Source organism: Helianthus annuus, chromosome 15 (assembly GCF_002127325.2).
Source record: "Helianthus annuus cultivar XRQ/B chromosome 15, HanXRQr2.0-SUNRISE, whole genome shotgun sequence".
NCBI classification, from domain to species: domain Eukaryota; kingdom Viridiplantae; phylum Streptophyta; class Magnoliopsida; order Asterales; family Asteraceae; genus Helianthus; species Helianthus annuus.
Window position 1 is genome coordinate 78523036 of NC_035447.2, and position 21440 is coordinate 78544475.

Consider the following 21440-nt stretch of genomic DNA (forward strand, 5'->3'; position numbering starts at 1 on the left):
TAGGAAAGTGTTATGGACCGTTATATCATAATTCTGCATTATATTTAGATGTTAAAAGCTGAATTTTTGCTGAATTTATTTATTTTCTGCAGAATCTTGCAGTTTTAGTGTGTTTCTGGCACTTTCCGGTACCTATATTATCACTAGGAAGGCAGTTTTGTAATCTCTACTATCCTACACACTATACTAGTGTAACACTTGGTCCTGGGGCTTATTTTTGTGTCTTAACACCATGTCTGTCTAAGTACTGAACTCCCGTCAGTACTTCTAGTTTGTCTGATAACCGTGTCAACTCTTTTCTGTGCATTAATAGAACTATATTGTGTTGCATGTAGTAATGATAAAAGTCTTGCAACATGAAATGCCATTGTATGTATATAACAGAAATCAGAAATTCATTCGTCTTGTAAACTAGATCATGCACAGTCATTAAAGCACATGTTACTGTTTAATTATTGTACGTCATGAACAGTCATTAAAGCACGTGTTACTGTTTAATTATTGTACAGAATGCATGGAAAAGTGCCAGTTGTCGTTGCTGTGACTAAGTGTGAGTATGGTCCTACGCGCATTCAGCGCATGATAGATTTGAGATCATACCCCTTCGCATAGACATATATGGTAAATTATGAACAAATACATAATCATCAAAAGCAATCAAATTAGAACTTTACTAAAATTAAAATAGATTTATAAGCGCACTCAAACCAAAAAGGTGATCAAACGATGTCAAGATACATTTAAACCTAGACTATTACATAAGTTTAGCTACTCACTATTACAGTTTAGCTACACGAAATCATTGTGTTCATGACAATTAACGTGGCAAACACGTTAATGGAATGCAAGGTTCCAATCTTCAATGATGAACACCCTTGAATTACTCATCTTCTGATCCTTAGTTCTACCTCGAATGTGGTAGCCCTCACAATGTTAAAATAGAATAAATTACGGTTTCTACGTTGATCAACATGTTGACCATATCAAAGATCATTAATGTCTTTGGAAGGCGGGGGATAGATGCCTATTTCGCAACCTAGGTTTTTATTTTGAATATAAATAAAATAAAATATATTTTTATAATCGTGTATAATACCAAGTTTAATACTTCAGTACGATAAGTCCATTACTGACTTTTTTAGGTAGAAACTTTTGAAGCATACTTTGTTCATATAGTGTTGAAACCGAAACAAGTGTGCAAACCGAAGCAAGTTGATGGATTGCTTCGTCAATTTCCAAAATCGTAGGCCTAGCTGAACCAAACCATGAACACCCCTTATATCTTAGAGCATGTAAATGGTGCTTGTTTGATTTTCGATTTCTTGCGGAGGTTATTGGTTGCTTGCAGGTCAAGTCACGTTTGTGTTACGACGCTTTAGGAATCATTAGCTACCGTCGAATATGGTGGTCCATGGCTTTTTATCTTTACGGGGAAGTATCATTTCATTTCTTTTGCATTATTGATCTGTAAGTAACCCCACAACTTTAAGAATTTGATAGCATACCATTTGAATGCAAACATGCTTCAAATACGTCCATTTCAATCATTTCTGAACTTCATTACTTTTAAATAAAAACGATGTTATTACTTTTCTAACTTTTAAATAAAAACGATATTAATTGTTGTGATGGGACAATAACACTACACTTAAGTTATCTTGAACAAACATTAATTATATCAACACATTTGTTGGTCTCGTGAAATGGTAGGTGAATAAGATGTTAGATGGAAGTGATTAAGTGTAATAAACCCATAAGAAGACAAAAAAAATTACTATTAACTTCCTCAATTGTTCGTACATGGTTATAATATATGATTTTTCTTTGTTTTGCTTATATCTTATTCCAAACGCTAAAAGTGTTTTCTAGTCCTAAAAGAAGAGGAGTTAACCTAACCCGGATGATAGGGTCAACATGGTTATCAATTCAACAACACATCTTTTATTGTTTATCGCCCCGCTTTTGGTATACGCATATAATGTATATATGTGTAGGCGCTTGGGGATAAAAGTGAAAGTGCACTAATTTTAAGGTTAATTTAGTAATTTCGTAAAAATAACGTTAAAAGAGGGGGATGGTTAATCATGCATTATTTGATGGCGTTAATAGCTGAAAGACAAGGGATAGATGCGCTAATCGGCATTTGTCAATTGAGTGTTACGTGATTTATGTCCAAGATTTGATGCAAAACTACTATCGAGCAGGGGGTCTCACTGGAAGATGCTTCTTTATTCCTACGGGGTAGAGGTAAGGTTTTCTACATTTTACCCTCCTCAGATCCTATCTTAGCTTTGTCATTGGTAAGATTTACTGAGTATAATGATGATGATCTTTTATTGTTTATATTAGTTAATTTATTTATAAGGCTTGGTTGTCCAAAAACATACAAAGTCATTCAAGTTTCGGTATCATATATTACAATTTAGGGGGGTATTCATCGGGTTGATTTTTGTTGTTCAAATAGCTCGTAGTTCGAAGCTCGCTCGAAATCAGCTCGTTTGTAAAACAAGCCAACTTGGCTTGGATCGTTTACAAAACCGAGTAGGCTCGCTCGGCTCGGCACGAGATGTTTTATTTTTAATATATATACATATATTTGTTTTAGGTGATTGTTATTTATTGTTAGTCTACACAGTGTTCCATAAAAAAATAAAAATAAGTGTGTATATACACATTTAATACTATTTGTTTCGTGCCCGTTTCATACTTTTTTATAATAGCAAAGGTCTGGACATCTAGGATTACTCTGGCAAATAGATAACCTTTCTGTCCGAAGAACAAAGTATAGTGATTCGGCTCACCCTGATATAGCTCATGACTCATAATGCGGTAAAAATGATTAGCTCAAACTGAACTTCAACTTTATGATCTAAAAGGCAGAAGAACCTAAGTGAGAGAGAGAGAGTTTTTGTCCGGTGATGAGGAGTACTATTGTACTATTGATTGTAAATTGACATATGAATAATATATGAATCAATAACAATTATTCCGAGTTAGCTCTGCTTAGATCGTTTATAAACCAAGCTCGGCTCAGCTCCTTTACAAACCAAGCTAGCTCGACTAGGCTCCTGAAAACCACTATTTTTTTTTTTTTTTTGGCTATTTGAATTCAAAACTTTATAAAACAAAATTCCATTATGATTTAAAAAACCAATCCAAATGAGATTATTTAGTTCGGGTTTATTCGAATAGACGAAACTATCAACAAAATTGCAAAAAAAAAAAAAAAAAATCAAATTAATAGAAAAGAGTACACGGGTTCACCTCCTAGTTTCATTTAAAAAGGGTTAAAACTTAAAATTATTCGTTGACTCAAACGACTTCTTGGTGTTGATAGATAATCATGGTTGTCAACAACCTAAATATAAATGGAATTTTTGCCTTTTCATACTTTGTTTCAATCTTGGAAAGAACCATAAAAGCATAAAGTTAAAAGGATTTGATGAAATAAAGAATTATCTTATTTTATTTACCATAAAATGAAAATAAACGAAAATGTTATTACTAAAAAAAAAACGAAAATGTTATTCAGAAAGGGTTGGCGGCGCAGCTTGTTGTCCGTCTACCTTCTGTTTTGATGTAACTTAACAAGTTTTCTGGTTATATTAATAAACGAAAATGTTATTACTAAAAAAAATAAAAAAAAATAAAAAATAAAATGAAATGAGAAAGAAAACCTTTGCCAATACAATTGTTTGCTCTACACCGATTTTAACGCTAGTTAATGTATAAAAAGTCTTAATAATGTAAAATTCTAAAGAAAATAATTAGAATATATATTTAAAACTATAAATTAGAGGATTTTTAGTGAACAAAGTATTCATTAGTGGTCTCTCGGTGAAGGTAGGGGTTGGCAATAATCTTCTTTTTCTTATGAACGTGAAACACACTTTCTAAATTCTACCTAATGGCTAGTGTGTATAACTTGAATCTGCACCACTTTGTTGGAGTTAAACAGTTGGTGTCACAAGTCGTCGATAATCTATTGGTGAAAGTTCATGGAAATAGATGTGGGTAAAATATTTCCCTAATGGCTCACCTACATAGTTTACTGAGGTATCACCAATGGCGCATTACCCACATATCATCGACGATTCACCATGGCGGAAAAATAATGGACAAACTGACACATCGTTAACGAATGTGAAAGATTCAGCATATGACCACCAATTTTACTAGCATGTTACCGATGAAGGTCTTTAGTCAGTGGCTTCACCAATGGAGTTTTGTCAATATATATATATATATATATATATAGAGAGAGAGAGAGAGAGAGAGCCGCTAGAATAAGAACCACCTCCAGTTGTAAGAACCGCGAGAACCACTCTCAGCCAATCAGATTCAGCCACTAAAAAGGGTATTTTGGTCTTTTACTACCAAATGTCATTTCCTTTTATCTCTCCTCATTTATTATATGTCAGATCATCCCCCTCTCTCTCATCTATTTAATGAATTCAAAAAATCATTTTCTCATTTTCATTGTCTCTCTCTCTCTCTTTGAAGTTGCAGAACTTCTTTGAAGATGGATGTGTCATCGATGAACACCTCTGTTCCCCCCCCCCACCCTCCGATGAACATGCAGCCGCCACACCCCCCACACCGGCGACCCCCAAAAATCGTACCCACTCTGGCGCTCCCTCGTTTATCCACAGTAATTCTCGGCGGTGGTTCCTCAGTTCTTCAGTGGTGGTGGAACACGAAGAGAAAGAGGAAAGTCGACGGCGCCGGTTAACCGGCCAGACACCCCCTTTTAGTGTCTCTGGTTGACGTGTCGACGGCGGTGGTGGCTGTGTGTCGACGGCGGTGGTGGCGGCGAGTGATGGGGTGAAGGGGGTGGGTGAAACTGGTGCTTTCTGATTTTGTTGTTTCCGTTGAATCTGGGGTTTGCATGTTGTGATTTTGAATTTCTTTGATGGGTTGTTGGTAAGTGTTTTTGTTGGGTTTTGAATCTGTTTGAATATGTTGTTGGGTTTGAATCTGGGTTTTTGTTGGGTTTGAATCTTGTGCTTTGAATCTGGTGCTTTTTTGATGAACTTTGATTTTTTGATATGTGGGTTTGATTTGATATGTGGGTTTGATCTGATATGTGGGTTGAATGATGTTCATGTTCCTTGTGGGTTTGAATCTGGGTTTAAATCGGTTGTGAATGTTGAATCTGGGTTTTGAATCGGCTGTGAATGTTGAATCTGGGTTTGAATGTTGAATCTGGGTTTTTAATTTTGTTGAATCTGGGTTTAAATCGGCTGTGATGATGCAAAAAAAAAAAAACTAACGATGGTGCGACAAGGATGGCGGAGGGTAGGGTTTTGAACCTGCAACCCCACTTTGCAGCCTCTGATTATCGGAAAATCTGAGCCAAAACTTCGTTTTTTTTTCTAGAATCCACTCGTTCTTTTGATTTTTGTTTGTTGGGTTTTTTATTTTTTATTTTTAGGCGTCGATGATGATAACAATATATCTGAGACGCTTCACCGAGTTTGCGATTTCTTGGTGCGTTCATTTTTGGGTAAAAAAGTTTTTGTAAAAAAAAATTAAACCGTAAACTTTTTGACGTAAACCGTAAACTTTTTAACGTAAACGTGCGTAAAACGTAAAAAAAACGTTAACGTAAAAAATCGTCGCGTAAAACGTAAATAACGTTAACGTAAAAATGGCGCGTAAAACGTAAAAAAACGTTAACGTAAAAAACCGACGCGTAAAACGTAAAAAAACCGGGGCTTAAAACGTAAAAAAAACGACGCGTAAAACGTAAAATAACGTTAACGTAAACGACCGTCGCGTAAAACATAAAAAAACGTTGACGTAAAAAACCAGGGCGTAAAACGTAAAAATGGCGCGTTGAAAAAACGACGCGTGAAAAAGCCGGGCGTAAAAACGGCGCGTCAAAAAACGAGGCGTGAAAAGGCCGGGCGTAAAAACGTAAAACGTTAAACGTAAAAATCTGTAAATAAATCTGAATTTGAAAATGTTTAATAAAAAAATTAAGTTTAAAAAAATAAAAATCTAATATAATAATACCAAAAAGTAATAAAAAACAATAAAGACAAAAACACAAAATAGTGTAATTTTACTTAAATACCCTTTTAGATTAAAATATAAAAGACATAATAAGACAAAAAGTATTTAATATTATTTTTAGTTACTTTTAATCTCATCCATTGATTTTGAAGATCTAATGGTTAGGAACTGGTTCTCGCGATTCTTACAACTGTAAGTGGTTTTCATTTTAGCGGTACCGTATATATATATATATTCTTCATTAATGTTGTATGCTCAAATTCCAACACATCAACACAAGTGACAAAACTTTGGTTTTCAGAATTACAATTTCAACATTAATCGACCACCAACACCTTTTAATCTCTATACTTATAAATCAAAATGATTGTACACATGGCTGGATTTTAGCCCACCCCTTTTAATTTTTCTCCTATTCTCTATAACCCACTGCTGCCATGTCAGAATATTGTACACGTGTCCAATTTCTTGTATGTACGCTCCTCTCCTAATTGATTTAATTAGGTTAATCCTTTTAATTAGGGTATTATTATACGCCGTTAGAGAACCCTCCCAACCCTTCTCCTTCAGCCCCCCATATCCATTACTCCGATTCCTCCCGATTCTTTTCACACCATGTCAATCTATATGAAACAAACTCGCACCGCTCAAATCAAATTGAACATCCGAATAGAATAGGTATGTAAGAGAAGATGCCGCAGTCCTTCGCCGGTCGATCAAACTCCAGTTCAAGGTATGGTTTAATGATCGAAATGTCAATTTTATATGTTCTGTTTTTTATATATTCATATGGATAGAATCACTGAGATTCGCATTGTGGTTCATTTTGACTTTTCTAGATAATTATGATTTTGATGTGTTTTTTGTTTATTTATTGTGTGAATTATATTATTTAACCTGTTTTTCAATGATTTTTTTGCTCATTCTTTGTTTTTTAATGAGTTTCAACAGTTTTAAGTAGAAGGTTTTTTTTTTTTTTTTTTTTTTTTTTTTTTTTTTTTTTTTGCGAACTTGACACTTTGCTGTCAACAAACTCAAATTAGTTGACAGATAATAGATGAATTGTTCTTGAAAACGAATTCTGAAGTTAGCAAAAGAAAGAAGAAATCCAAGCACTCTTTTTGAAAGTTTGGATGTCTTTGGAAATTATGAAGTTTTAGAGGTTAGTATGATCCATGTTTAGTATGCGATCGAACGTTGTAGTATGCACAAAGAAAGTGTGAATTGTTATATGTTTGCGATCTGGTATGAATGTAAGTTGTGGAATTGGTTCATTTTTTTAGGTTTTGATTAGGATCGTTTCGTTACTTGACTTGCTCGTGTTGACAATTCATTATTGAATTATGTGATTTCCTAGAGAAATGTAAATGATTATTGATATAAGGAATTTTTTAGAGAGTGATGGATTTTGGTCTTAGATTCTTAACTTATACCTACAGAAATTGTCAATTACATAACTAGAGAAATTCATTGGCAAATGATTTCAACCACGGGTAATTTGGGTTATACCGCTACTTATAAATAAAATTAAGTACACGGGGATAACTATTAGGCTCCTTCTTTGCTTTTTACTCCCTAAAAACTAGACACGTGTCGTGTACAAAGCAAAGAGGTATTAGTTTTTTTTTTCGAATATCACCGCCTCGTAACGAAAGTAATCTGTCTTCCGCACGGCTTTTACCAAATTTTTTCATCTAAATCTCAGTAGGATGAGAAGATGAACGCAGGAGGTGCAATATTTGATCCATAATCTGTTGATTTATGAGCACCTGCAGTTCATGTTCTTGACCTAAAAGTATGATGAAACTGTGTTTGGCTGTTGTTTGGCAACTTATTTTTTTAGTTTTAACTTGTACGTGTAGTTAAAAACCTAGATGCAATCATTTTAGGGTAATGTAAAGTTTTTTATTCCCCTCAAGGGACCCCATTTTTATGTGAAGTGATTGCCAATGAAAACGCCTAATTGAATTATTGTTTTACTCATACTGGAGTATCAATATCTTGGTTTTTTTATGGAAAAATAAATTTAGCATTTCTTTATTATCTTGAACTGAAGTTTTTGGAAAGTGTATGTACTTCTAAATACCAAAGAAAACCCAACCATTTTCATTTGTGGTTGTTCCAAAAGAGCTCAGTTTGTTTATCTTTTTGGAAAGTTTTGAATCCTCATGTACTTTTTTGGGCATTAACAGCCACTACAAAAATTCCATATCTATTCAGTTCAATATATTTTCTGAATAAAAGGATTTAGGAGGAAATTACACTTTGGGTAGTTTTCAACTTGTTTGTATCAATTTAATTGTTTCCTCTTAACTGTTAGGTATTAAACATAACTCAAGTCAACTTATTTTATAAGTAAATGGATCAAAATTGTTACCTATTTTATTTAGTATCCTCTTATGTGCTACTTTTGGCTAAACATGTACGTTTGATTTGTAGCTGAAGAAGATCGTTTGATTTGTAGGTGAAGAAGATCAGTAAAATGAGGCTTGCTGGATACATTGAAACTATGAGCGAGTGAAGGTATCCTTCGACCATTGTACGTTAAACTTTGTCACTAAATCACTATGCTTTTTCAAATTGATTTGGGTAATTTGACTAGAAACATACATAACAATATTAGAAAGTTCGACTGTTCTGGTAACGATCTTTAAAGTTTAATGACAAAGTTAGAAATGAAGTGGAAATAGGTTGCCTTTAATTGCAATTTGTCTCTTTTATTTGTATCATTTGTTATTATTTTCTTACTTGGAAAAGATAAAGTGCAATTGTAGGTTAGTTTGGATGCAATGTTCGGGCTGCGGATAAAAAGAATTTGTATGGGTGCACAAAGGTACTAATCTAATCTTTCTGCCAGTATAATTTTTATAATTTTTTTGTGTCTCGACCTTTTTTATTTAAGTTTGAATTTTAATTAGACTATCTTTTTTCGATTGATTGGTTGTTCCTTGAAGAAATTGCACAAGATATTCAAATTGTAGAGGGATTTGCTAAGATGCTTTATTCATCTTGGAGTTCACGAGAGAGCAGGGGAATTTGGTGAAGATGCAAATACCATCCCAAATAGTCTCATGCTTTATATACAACAAATAGTTGTTGTTGGTAGATTACCAAAGTTGAATGTATGTAGTCATGATTTTCTCATAAAAGATAGATGGCACTGGATATATGTAAATATTGAATTGAAATCTCAGTTGGAATTATAGTTTATATTTTACTTTGGTTATAAATTAGACATTCAGAGTTAATTGGCCACAGTCAAACTTTGACTTTGAATATCATATTAATGTATCCAGGACCCAAGTTTATAAAATTTTTAATAATCGATTATGAGATTGAACTCCAACCCCCCTTATTAAAAGTTACTCATACAAAAGTCACCACTATTCAAACCTACTAAGATCAAAAAGGTGCAACACTGCAACGAATCCCACTAAAATCTATACTAGCCCACTTGCACTTATATATCATTACACAACAAGAGAAGAGGAGTTTAGAAGGTAAGCATTTTGTCATATGTAATATGTAATATGTTTTTTAGTAATAAAAATTATATTTTACGGGTTATGAATAATAATATATTTTAATTGTCCAATGTGTGTAGTATACGGTTTATCAGTGTCATATAGTTTTATTTAAAACAACTTTTAACATAATATATTCTATCAGCCCGTGTATCACACGGGTATCTAACCTAGTAAATGTATATACACAATGTAAATAAATACCGATAAGAAGAATATGAAGAAAGCATCCTTTAGATGTATATCAAGAACGAAGAATTCTGAAAACTAGTTAAGTGCAAAATCAATCAAGTAAACTACAAGTATATGTCAACAGTCAAAAGAAAAAGAAAAGAAGATATAATAATCTTTATATATATATATACTAGTAGGGTACCCGCGCGATGCGGCGGGGGCGACACTTTGCATTGCAAAACTCGTTTCTGGTAGTTTTCTTATTCGTATAATATTTATGATAACATTATTGTGGTGGATATATGTCATAAGTTTACACATATGTAAAAGTTTTGTTCTTTTATAAAAAATAATAACCAAAAGACAAAAAATATTGTTTTTTTGTATAAAAATTAATAATCAAAAGACAAAAAATAAAAGATAAGTTGTTATAATTGTAAAGTTTGTTTATTTTATTGGTTAAATTATAAAGTATAATTTTATTCTTTAAAGTTCATAACTTTTTATAAATATCCACATAGTACTCATCCAATAAACTTTAAGTTTAAAATTTTCGTTTTTATAAAAATAAAAAATAGTATTTGACTCGTAAGTACGTTTTAGAGCTTTAACTTAAATTGTTAAATTTCGGGTTTTTACAAATATAAAAAATTTATATTTTTATAAGATTTCATAAACTGTTTTTATAAAAAATAGGATGATAAGAGTTTATATCTTTATTAACTTTATATCATACTAAGTTCAAATTTTTAGTTCCTAACTAATCTTATCTATATGAGTCTACTTTTAACTAATAATCCCTAAAAATATGCAACACAATCTACTACTATGTATCTAGTCAAGTTGATAAATAATTATTTTAGAACTGACTAATATTATCTATAACAATATAGTTGAACTTATAATTCCTAAAAGTTTGGAACCCAGTTTAGAATTTATCTAGTAAAGATTATAAATTTCTGGAGTATTTTATTTATATTACTTGTTATAAAAATGTTTATAAAATAATTATTTTTTATTAACTTTATATCATAGTAAGTTGAGTTTTTTAGTTTAGCTTTAAAGTTTATTACTTTATTACTTTTTAATTAAAAAAGGGTAAATTACATTTTTTCGTCCTTTATGTTTGTAGCGTATTGCAATGGATAACATTTACCTTCAATAATTATAGTCACAGTCCTTTATTTGGAAAACTCATTACACTCTACGTCCTTTAGCTCTAACCAGGTTATAATTTTTAGTTAAATCCAACCATGTGCAAGACATATGAGGGTAAATTGGTAATTTTATTAATTCATTTAAAATATAACAAATAAGATTAAAACAACTAAAATAATCATCCTTTCTCTCTCAACTAACTTCATCTCCCTCAACTATCAGCACAACCATCAATGGCAAGAAACCCTGCAACTCGTCTTCTCCACCATCTTCACAATATAAACTCTCAAAGGTCAGATTTTTCCCATCTTCTAATCAATTTTCTTCATATTCTACACAAACCCACCAATCTTTTTTCTTTTTTCACCCTAAAAGAACCAAATCTCATCAAATTTCCCTTTAGGAACTAAAGCAATAGATATGAGATAAAGTCACAAATAAGACGAATGAGAGAGCATCTGTATTATTGCAGTCATGCGTGAAGCCGTGAATGATATATGACGATACGTACATATTTTACAAACCATTACAGATGTGTGTCAGGGGCTTTAACCTCCTTAATAGTCACCATAGCCGTTCCCCAAAAGAAAAACGGTGAAATCAGCAACGTCCATCCCCAAATTAGGTCACTCAACAACATCGTTTCAGGTGATTCGATTCCGTAATCGCCAGTTCCCTCCGGTGGATACACGCATTCCACATCGGTTTCGGTTCCTACACAGTCGATTTCGCATGATTCTGGTGGAGAATTGGTGTCTGATTTGGAAACCCTATAGAGTGATGTAGGGTTTTGTTGAGGTAATTGAGAGTGAGAGTGATGGTAGGTGTTTGGAGAAGTGGTTATTGAGACGATGGCGGAGGGAGGTGGTAGGTAGGTGGCAGAGGTTAGAGGAAGCGGCCGAGGGAGAGGCAGTTTATTTCTATATCCATATGAATACCCTAGATCTGATATGGTTCAAGAAATGGATCTGCAGAATACCCTAGAAATAAAGTTAATTTCTATTGCAATCAATTTCATATGATTATTCATTAATATATATTTTAAATAAAAACATGAAATGACCAAAATACCCTTAACCGAATAGACATAACTGAAAATTTTAACTGAGTTAGTGCTAAAGGACGAAAGGTGTAACGCGTTTTCCAAATAAAGGACTATGACTGTAATTATTGAAGGTAAAGGTCATCCATTGCAATACGCTACAAACATAAAGGACGAAAAGTGTAATTTACCCATTAAAAATGCAAATTATTAGATTAATATCCAAGAATAAGTGCAATAATTATTTTTTTATTAGTTGACTTATAATTCCTAAAATTTTGGGACATAGTTTACTATTTGTCTACTAAATATCGTAAATTAGTATTAAATAATTCCTAAAATTTTGGGATATAGTTTACTATCTATCTACCAATCCGTAAATTAGTATTAAATAATTCCTAAAATTTTGGAACATAGTTTATCTTCTATCTACTAAATATCAAAGTTTTGTTTTGTTATAAAAATTAATAATAAATAAAGTATAGAAAAACTGTTTTAAACATGTAAAGATTCGTTTGTTAATAAAAAATACTAAACAAATGACAAAAAATAAAAAATAAGTTGCTATCGTTATAAAGTAAGTTTATTTTGTTGGTGAAATGATAAAGTTTATAATTTTATTGTTTAAAGTCCATAACTTTTTTAAATATCCACATCATACTCATCCAATAAACTTTAATTTTAAATTTTTTGTTTTTGAAAAAGTAAAAAATAAAAAATAGTAGGTGACTTGTAGGTACGTTTTAAACACCTTTAACTAATGTTAAATTTCATTTTTATAAATATTTAAAAAAATCATATTTTTATAAAACAGTTTTTATAAAAAAATAGGATGTAAAAGTTTATATCTTTTTTAACTTTATCTTTTTATTTAAGAAATACAAATTATTCCAAAAATCTATAATATTATATAATTATTTTTTCATATCTCGTGTCGTCCAACAGTTTTTTTTATAGAAGGCACTAATGGATATATACGAAATCCTCGTGAAACATGACTGTTAAATTGAATAAGTTTAGTGTGCTTTGTAAATACAATCTTGAATTTACTCCAAACCAAGAGGTAGTTTTCATGTTTTGGCCATTCTTGGTAATCGAATTTATCTCTTTGGAAATGATCAAGTACGAACACTTAAATTATATAATACGAACATGATTAAGTACTAAAGTATATTAGTTCAATCGAGATGTAAATTATAAGTGCAATAAAATAACACAAAACATAAACTTCAAATATAAAATAAACTTTTTTATTCATGGGATAGTCTATATCAAACAAAAACAACTGAAAATGAAAAAAACATAAAAACACTTGATATATTTCATCTAAAATCTCTACTTTTTTATGCGTTTTTCTTGTTTGTGCTCGAATCAGCAGTATCATCTAATTCATCTTCTTTCTCATCGTCTCAGAATCATCTAAATTTATAACCTCGACTCATTTCCATTCAGAGAGTCTCTTAGATCTTTTCTTTTGATTCTCATACTTCTGATCCTTAAAAAACAAAAATTTAATAAAAAAGTTAAAAAATGATTAATTAAATAAATTTAAAAAAAGAACAAATATTGAATAAAAAAATTTTAAAAAGATTAAATAAATTTTAAAATTACCTCTTCACTAAATTGACGTTGAAGCTTGGACTTGTATGGACTGAACATTGCACCATAAGAAATAATTTCAACACTATTATCACCATCATCCTACAATAAAACACCAAATAATAACATAACGAACTTGTTAATATGAAAGATTATAAGCGGAAATATTAATTAAAAACTAACAAAAGCTTGTTCGACAACTGGGGTGTTTAAATTGGTGTGTTGAATCTGAAAAATCAAATAAGTTAGTATTCACATAAAAGTAAATAAAAGAAAACAATTATTCATTATTGCGATATAACAAAACTTATCATATAACCGACCTTAGATTTTTCAATATCGCATGCTTGTTTTTTCGCATCAAGTGAATTCAGAACTGGCTCCATATTTTAAATCTGTTTAGCAATAGAAATATAGAATTGTGAGTGTTTGCTATGTATTTATAGTAGTCCATTAGGGTTTAGTTTTAGATTGGTCATCAATTTATTTAGGAAGTTTGTTGTGAGTTTTATGTTTTTAAAATAAGATGCACATATCCTGTTTAGTTTGTTGTGGCATGTTTAATAGGAAGTTTGTTGTGAGTTTTATCTATACTTAATATATTAAACATACCACAACAAACTGACTCTGTACAAGTAAAATTGGGGAATATTTTAGTTTATTAATGCCGTTCAAAATAAAAAAACTTGGGTAAAAAACAAATGTTAATGTACGGTAGCTAGGTAATGGTCAAAGCTGGCTTGGGTAAAAAACAAATGTTGGCTTTAATCAATTGTACATTTACGCATCGGATATTTGTACTTTATGAACGCACTATCGAAACGTTTAAAAAAATGTGCCGATCGTCATGGTACTTTCGGATTTTTTTAAAACATTACGGGTTGTAAGATATCACAGGATTACATTAAAGAATTAAAGAGTGGGGGGGGGGGGAGTGTAACTAATTACCCATAATTATGTTAAATGTCAAGGATTTAAATGTAATAGATTGAGGGATTAAAAAATAATTATGGTTTAAAGGACCATTTTACCCTCATTCTAGGGGTTTATTTATAAATAATGGGGGAAGAAGTTCTTAACTTTTGGGAATCCTTCCCTCATGTATTATAATATAGTATAGATATGGGTAAATTCCTTTTTGAGTCCATGTGTTTTATGTGTTTTAACCACTTGAGTCCAAAAGCAAAAAGTTTAACGACCTGAGTCTCCATAAGTATTTTTTTAACCATTTGAGTCTAAATTTCTAACACTTTTAGAATTTTTTGGTTAAATATTGTTAAATGACTAAAATACCCTTATAGTTAAAAAAATAAATTATTTGTAGATTTCTCTCACACTCTCTCTCTTTTATATATTCCTAGGATCACCAAATCCTTTCAATTGTTCAAATTCATCTTTCACAAATTCACCATTCAACTGTCACATCCATGGGACTGAAGAACTTATTCCACCGGAAAAAGAAATCCGGCACCGACAACAACCACAATGGCGTCGTTTCACCGCCCGTCAACAATTCTCGCAGGTAATCAGTAATCATGTGTGCTTTAATCTACAATGCAGAAACACAAATGAACAACTTTTTTGTATCTTTTTAAGCCTACTGACCAAAATGGCGTCTCAGTTGAGCTACCCGTACCAAAAAACGTTCTTGGTAAAGTTCTGATTATGTTTTAACGTTTATAAGTTTATTTCAATTTTCATTAGATATTACAACTTTTTAGTTAATGGGATAATAAACCTGATTGTGCAGGTGAGAAGGGAAGGAGAATCAGGGAGATGACATCACTTGTTCAGAAGAGATTTAAGTTCCCAGAAAACAACGTGGAGCTTTATGCTGAAAGGGTTAACAACAGAGGCCTTTGTGCATCCAAAACCCGTCGCATCACCATCGAGTCAACACCGACCCCGTCGTCTCTTTTCCGTTCAAAAACCTAACTCGCATGAATCTTTCAATTCATTCTTCAACATATTATTCACCAATTCAATTTACATCTGAAATCAAAATCGACATATATAATCAACATGTCGTCGGAGATCGAGGTCGAAGAAACCACCGATCATCCACCTGCCGGAACCGGAAACGGAGAGATCGTCGGTGGAGCGGCGGCTGCGTATGGTGATATGGAGAAGCTTCGGAATCTGGTGGAGTTTGAAGGTTGTTCCGTTACCAAACTGGTGGAATAAGTTCTTTAGTCCCATGGATAATGATTGATGGCTTCACAGATGAACTTAATTAACCTACAAAACCATTTTCCCCAAATCATTTCGTCTTAATTCCCAATAACTCACATGATCATCATTAACAGTATTCGAGGTTACAGTGGTGGTGTTGATGGTGGTCTGGAGGTTTGTGGTTGAGGTGGTGGTTGGAGACGAAGGTGGTTGTGGTTGTGGCTGTGGTGGTGTTGATGGTGGTCTAGAGAGACAGAAAGATGAGAGGAAGAGATAAGGTGAGAATTTAGAGAGAGAAAGAGATAAGGGGATATAAGAGAGACATAGATGTTTTTTTAGTTATAAGGGTATTTTGGTTATTTAACAATATTTAACCAAAAAATTTTAAAAGTGTTAGAAAGTTGGACTCAAATTGTTAAAGAAAATGCTTATAGGGACTCAGGTCGTTTAACTTTTTGCTTTTGGACTAAACTAGTAAAAACCCATAAAACACATGGACTCAAAAAGTAATTTACCCTATATATATTAGATCAAATGCTTAGTTACAGTAGAATAAAAATTTGTCTTTAAAGAAATGTCTAGCTGAAGAAGGAATTCAAGTTCCACTTGAAGATCTTCAAATCAACGAGACATTGCACTTCGTGGAGAAACCTGTCGAGATCATGGACCGAGGAGTCAAGCAATTGAGGCGCAGTCATATTTACATCAAGGTTCGATGGGAAGGAAAACGTGGCGCTGAGTTTACTTGGGAACTTGAAAATGATATGAAGGTTAAGTATCCGCATCTGTTCGTTGCATCTTCCTAAATTTCGGGACGAAATTTCCTAAAGGAGGGGAGACTGTAACGCTCCGCTTTTTTGTAACTTTCCTTAATTAGAAAGTTTTTCTTGTATTTCTATTTTTGGAAACTTGTCTTCCTTATAATCGTATTTCGTTGTAACGTTGTAAAATCCGAGACTTGTATAATAAAATTCGTTATTTCATACAATCTATGCCTTATTTATTCGTGCATGCTTATACGTTTAAATTCATCATACATGTGATACATTATTCGTGATTCTTATAAATACATGTCATACATACACAATTTATACGCTTTTCACTCGTGTTTATACATCATTGAACATTCACGATACTTATTCATGATTCACACACTTATTTATATGCTTAGATTACATAAATTCATCTTATATTACACTTTATACCTTAAAACACCTTAAAAATCTAATTTATATAAACATAAGGGACTAAAGGTGACAAAAATCAACAAGTTTCCCGGCCCGGAGGCCATTGCGCCCCGCGACCGTCTTCCTCTTCTTCCATCGCGCCCCGCCAGCCCCCCTGATCCGCAGAGAAATAAATCTAGCTCGTGGATTGGGCACTTGTGTGTTAGTTTGGTGTGTTTTCTTCACCTAATTACATTTATAACACAACCCTAAACCTCAACTATAAAACCCACCTCATTCCTACTCATTTTCCACTTTACAAATACTAATCTCACTCTCAAAACACTCTAAGAATAGCTGGAAATCAGATTCAAAGCAGATTCATACATGTTACTTAAGTGAGTTCATAGTCACCTTTCTTCCATTTTTCTTCACTTCTTCTTCCTCTACAAAGTTGGGAACACCTCTAGGAGTGTTTCCACAGGTTTTCCATGGAAAACCAAGGTGGAACATCACCATCTTGAGGACCAAACCTTCTGTTTTGGAAGAAATCTTTTTAAACTTTCTTTAAACTTGATTTTTCCTCTAGCAAACTTGTGTTCTTATGCCATTAATCAAGTTTATGATTAGTGAGCCTAACCAAGGTTGTTTCCCACAAATTCGGAGGTGTTTATTGCCTCCAAGCTTTCTGTTTTGTAAGGGTTTTTAACCCACAAGTGTTGAACCATACAAGCTTGTTCTTGTAACAAGACTTGTGTTTGGTATGAGTGTGATTACTTGGAAGCCTTGGCTATCCTACTTTCAAGCCACCACCTCACTTGATGATTTGTCCCTTCAGAAGTATGTACATTTCCTTTCTATTTCATTCATGACCATCCAAGTTGTCCTTGTGACAACTTGCGCATTGATGAATCTTACGAAAGAGGTTAAAGGAAGGTTATCCTTCTACCTCCTTGCATGACTTCTATGAAATTCCATGATAAACATGTTGGACATATTACATAACTATATAATATATATTAAATATATATACACAACCGAATCCTTGATAAAAATCAAGTGATTGTTTGTCGTGGTAATAAGTTATATTATCTAAGGACTTAAAACTCTCGTTACGATTCTAATGGGTATCTTAACCCATGAAATCACTTCAACCCATACGGGATTTATAGTGTCAAAAACGAGTGTTTAAGCCTAGATTATTACTTTCTCATATACATACTTTTGTGTACTTTAAATTTCGAATCCGAATCCTCTGTTATCATCCAAATAATCAATACACCTATGTTTCCTCATGTAGGAGAACTCAGTTTCCACCCTCAAACAACCAACTCTTCACGGAATTACCAAGTGGAAGCTTGCAAAAACCGTGAGTACACTTGACCCATTTTCTTTTTTTACACAATTTGGGTTGTAACATGTTAACTTACAAAATACACAAATACACACAACATACTTTATACACTCAATCCATTATACATGCTTATTGTTACGCTTAGGTTCATGCTAGATACATACATGCTTCTTGTCATTAACTTAGCTAACCCAACTTAACATATATAGCGCTATAGGAGTAGCACGTCGCCCGTCGGGGTATTGTTAAGCTTATATTATACATAAACAGTCTCGTCACTTTTGTGGCGAGGGACACATATAATTCTTGTGGACCATCGGGTTTGACACTTAGTATTGCATGCTAGATAACCTTGTATATGATTTGCTATGTTGGATTCGAGTAAATTCTTTTCATACTTATGCTATGTATTTACAAACTCGTGTACTCGCCAATGCTTTTGCGTTGAACCTTTATTTTTAACATGTTACAGGTGGATGATTGATGCGCAAAACGAATCTAGTAGGAATAACTAGAAACACGCTCAAGATACTAGATTTGAATATTTTGTTATGATATTGTTGTTGTAGTTTGCTATTTTGATGTTGTACTTGTATTTCTTTCGTTGTATTTGACATTTATGATTATGAATGAAATCGGTTTTGAATTAATTTATTGTCACATAATGTTATGAAGTGTTTGAGCAATCTTGTTCGTCTCACCCCGATGTTTCTGCCATCGGTTGGGGTGTGACACCACGCGTTGATGAACGTTAAACACCGCCACCACCCGTTTTTATCACGCGTCGAAATGGTAACGCGTGCTCGTGATCACGCGTGAGAAACTGGATTTTGAACGATATGTTTTGAACATTGGTGATTTATGAACATTGATTTTAACCGTTTGGGTTTTAAAAAAAAAACTTAACCACTATATATATATCATCTATTTTAACCTTTTCAACCCATAAAAAACACCTACATTCTACATATTTCACCCACACAAAAAACATAAATTTATACCACTTTCTTGGGTAAAAATGGAATTTCTAACGAATTCGTTTCCGATAGACACCGATAGCGATACGTCTTCCGACAATGACACGCTTGAATTTTTCGAGAAGGTATATAACGAACTTGAACGTTCGAGCCGCCCAAAGAAGAAAATGGTGGATGTGATCGTATACCCAGTTGGCCACCGACACCCACTTCTTCCCAGAGGTACCGGATTCGAGTCTTGGGAGTGGCATATGTCGCCCAGGGTAAGAACTCGGCAAGGGGAATTCACCGTGGAGCTTGCTTGGTCGGGTACCGGCTCCCGGAGTGGGATCACTCCGGCGGTTGGGAGGACAGTGCACTATCCCCCCTCCCCCCTACATGCCAACGAAGTGTTATTGAAGGATTATTTTGTGAAGAATTCCGGTCTACAATGCCGAAACGTTTAGAGATCAGTTTCGTTTATCAAAGGATTTATTTTTAAAGATTGTTGGAGACATCGAAGCAAGCGAAGAATAGTTTCAAGAACGTTACCGAAAATGTCCAACAAGACTTGCGCAATGAAGAAATTCACTTTCGGTTGAGATATGATTTAATTGAACTTATAGGTTCTTTAGGTTTGGAATTTCTGGATTCGGGCGAGGAGTAGGTTTTGTTAATGTATCTTTTTATTTTTATATGTTTATTTTTAAGTTGTAACCAAAAATATGTCTAGAAATATTTTTTTATCATTTTAATGAAATTTATAATTTTATTGATAATTTATATTTTAAAAATAAAAAAAACATCACTAGTGATGGGCACCCCTAGTAAAATCCATCACTAGTGATGGAATGAAGCTCAATGACGTCGCTGAACTTGATTGGATGTTGTGAGTGATGGAATTCCATCACTAGTGGAGCGCCCCTACCCCTTAAATTCAAGTTAGTTTACGTTTTGACTTAATTTTTTTTCCAAAATGAGTCATGTCAGATATAAAAAGTTTTTTTTTGCTTATTTTTATAGATATTTTTAGTTGATTTACGTTTGATGGTTAAGAAATTAAAAAAAAAAATCTTAGTACGCTAAAATCACATTGAAAAAGTCGACCATAACATGAGAAATTAATTCTAGTTAATTTAATTCAAAGAATCAGGTGCCTTGATTTGTTTTGGTCTAATCCTTAATAAACAACTTTTGACCAATGAGAAGGAAATGGTCAAAGGGCAACGGATTTTCTCTACTTTACATAGATTTTTTTTAAAGTTAAACTTTATTAAGAACCGGTCGGTCTGACAAAAAAAAGCATAAGACCGCACCAAAACTCGATTACAACATTTAAAGAGGAAACTTACACCATTCTCTCCAAACTAAGTTACAGTGTTTGAACCTACTTTTTAACCAAAAGAAACTAATATACTTCACTTCCCCAAAGATATCGTCACAAACGCCTCAACCGTTAGAAAAGATCTTTAAATTCCTAGCTTTCCATAGACACCAACACGTCACCAATAATATCCCCGAACAATATCCTTGGCCTTCGAGTTACATAGATAATATAAGTTCATAGATAATATAAGTTCATAAATTAGTTTTTGCATAGTTTTAACTTCATATACTTGTAAAATATTTAAGAAAACTATATTTAAGAAACACACATATATAGGGGTAGATCATGTAGAAAGGGAAATTTCGTGCAAATAGTAGAAGGGAATATGGAACAGTATAGGAGGTAATATGGACCATTGAACTACCAATCCTGTGATTTGTCACAAAAATCTTATAGTCATGAAAACAAGTACTAAAAGAACAAAAAAAGAAATAGCCAGAATTATTGATTTTTAAACCACTACTCTAACTATTTTTAAACGGCTATAACCTTTTTATACCATAAAAATGAACATTTATCACCTCTAATTTAAGTATAGATATATACTATTTTGATGCCGATTAACGTACAATATTATTTAACGTACGAGCGTACGCTGTGAAATTACGCACCTTATAAAACTCAAAACTCAAAACTCAAATCACACATGTTAAAAACCATAATCACGCATGTTGAAAAGACATAATCACGCATGTTAAAAACCATAACATGCTTCATTACATAATTATAACATGTTTCATTACATTCATGTTGAAAACCATAACATGCTTCATTACATAATTATAACATGCTTCAATACATAAGTATAACATACGTGATTATGGTTTCTCAACATGCGTGATTAGGGTTTTGAATTTTACAACATGCGTAATTTTACATTGTACGCTCGT

The 21440-nt window shown here is 32.8% G+C and overlaps 1 long non-coding RNA gene across 3 annotated transcripts; it reads left to right on the forward strand.

The window, feature by feature from the left end:
- The first annotated feature begins 6390 nt into the window (after positions 1–6390).
- Positions 6391–9266, forward strand: LOC110912109. Of its 3 annotated transcripts, none has more exons than XR_002577696.2 (4): positions 6391–6751; positions 8458–8541; positions 8782–8851; positions 8973–9266. It is a non-coding gene; the product is annotated as an uncharacterized LOC110912109 (long non-coding RNA). The 3 variants fall into 3 exon arrangements; XR_004881138.1 differs by having other exon boundaries at positions 6416–6751; positions 8793–8851; XR_002577699.2 differs by lacking the exon at positions 6391–6751 and adding an exon at positions 7078–7180.
- The last annotated feature ends 12174 nt before the right edge of the window (positions 9267–21440 follow it).